The sequence below is a fragment of the Galeopterus variegatus genome, unplaced genomic scaffold (genome assembly GCF_000696425.1).
Source record: "Galeopterus variegatus unplaced genomic scaffold, G_variegatus-3.0.2 Scaffold232, whole genome shotgun sequence".
Lineage (NCBI taxonomy): Eukaryota > Metazoa > Chordata > Mammalia > Dermoptera > Cynocephalidae > Galeopterus > Galeopterus variegatus.
The window spans coordinates 195,501-197,798 of record NW_007726343.1 but is presented as its reverse complement, the minus strand read 5'-3'; positions in this window follow the sequence as shown (position 1 = coordinate 197,798).

Here is a 2,298-nt window from a genome sequence, read left to right as displayed (position 1 = left end):
TAAACTGTCTGTAAAATGAACAGTCCCTTTTTTCATGGTCTTACCAGGAGCAGCATGACCTCCTATCCTATGTGTACAACTTTGGCAGATGGTGATGAAGAAGTTGAAGCATGATTTTGCGGTTTTCTATATACCTTCTCTTCAACCTTTGAAACCTCACGTACCCCACATGTGGCAGGTCTCTGGCTGCCTGAAACCTGCACCATGACACGCAGTGGATATCTGGGTTTTCCCCCGGCATCCTGATAGCACAAATCTGCCTTACGTTCCACTCCTTCAAGGCATCTTATGTCGCAGAATTTATCTGTGCAGGTGAAAAAGCAGAGTCTATAGGTTCATGTATCCTGGGGTAACAACATTACTTGGCAAACTAAATAGTGAGTTAAAGCAGAGATGGCAAATACATGGTGCTTGCCACCCCTACCCATGACACACATAAGAATTGATCTTAATACCCTTTTGTTGAGTTTGGGAGAGGCCTCTTGGTATCAACATTCCCAGAAGTTACTTCCAAATGATTTGAGTGAACTCATAAATTGAAACCAATTTCTCATCTCTGAGTTAACGTTTACTGCATTCATGTTTTATATTTACATTTTTACAATGGGCTTTGGATGGCAATGTTTAAACACAAATCAATGGCTAGCAATGCTAGGAACCAACAATAAAAACTTATGTTCCAATAGAGAACTTCATGGATACCTTCTTAGTCAAGCTATGCTAATCGTATGAAATCCTTAAATGCAATTCTTCTGTGTACAATTTTACAAATTAATGATCTAAATAATATCAGCCATCCTTCTGTTAAGCTCTTATGAATGATGTGTTCCTTTGGGATACCATTTTTAACACTGTATTGTAGCTACGTCTTCTGGAAGGGCTCTCATATATCATCCAACCTCACTTTCTCACTTTACTGCTGATGAGAACTGAAGAACCTCACAGCTGGCTTTAGGCTCATGACTTCCAATGGCCAACATTCTCAACAAGGCCTTCAATTCTGCCTTGTCCAGCTATGTCACTTGACTGCCATCCCACTCCCAACCCCTCTCAACTTGACTCTGGCCACTCTGGCCTTATCTCTCTTTCTGACACATGCTTAGTGATTTTCCAGTCCTGGGTTTTTGGGGTCTTTGTACATTTCTTCCTAGAAGGCTCTTCCTGTCACACTTCACCTGTGCCTATATTATTAGACCTTAAGAATTCAGCTTAACATGCTCATTCTCTAAGTCACCTTTCCCTGATTCCTCAGGCTAAGTTTGGTTCTCCCAATGACTCCCTCAGGTTTAACTTTCTCTAAAATACCCTGTTTTTATTCTTCACAAGTCTCATTTTTCAACTATTTGTTTAATGTCTATTGCCTTGATTAGATTGTACACTGCATAAAACTGGGGATATTTCTTTTCCATGATTGTATCCCTAGTACTTATTTCAGTGCCTGATATTTAAAACTCATTAATTTTTTCTGGAAAAGTTAAAATAGCTAGTTAGTGTTAGAGGCATAGCTTGAAACTAAGGCATCTATTCTTACTCACATTCTTATCCCACCATGACAATCTATCCAAGTAAGTTGAACTAAGGAGTTTAATCATTAAAAAATAGAAGTTCTAAATTTCACCACCTATTAGCATATAATTTTTTCAGATTTTTAATCTTGTATTTAATGACTCAAATAGTCCTTTTTGACAAAACCCTGGGGACTTTATTTTATAAAAATTTATATCAGGAGTTAAGATTGAGCAAGTCTTATTCTTAAATTTCTCTTACCCAAACACTATGAAAAGTTTTTCATGACTACATTAGTAATAAGTCCAAATTGTACACAGCATGGAAGCACATTGTGGGGGTAAGATCACGATTTCTAAAGTTAATAGATGTAGAAGTGAAATCTCACCTTCATTTACTTTTTTGCCTTATGATGCTGGGCAAGTTACTTAAATATTTCTGAGGCTCAGTTTTCTTATCTGTAAAACTGAGGCTAATGATAGTAGTTACCATTTTTTTTAACCTGTATATTCTATTCTTTTCTCTAGCCTACCTACAAATTGGAACCAGGTTTGTCTCAGTGAATGTGTTAATGAATAAATAACTCAGCACAGTGCCTGTCAAATATGAAATGTTTAACCTGTATATTCTATTCTTTTCTCTAGCCTACCTACAAATTGGAACCAGGTTTGTCTCAATGAATGTGTTAATGAATAAATAACTCAGCACAGTGCATGTCAAATATGAAATGCTCAATACATTTTGGCTTCTATTTCTATTATTATTATTATGAATCTATATCTATATCTTACC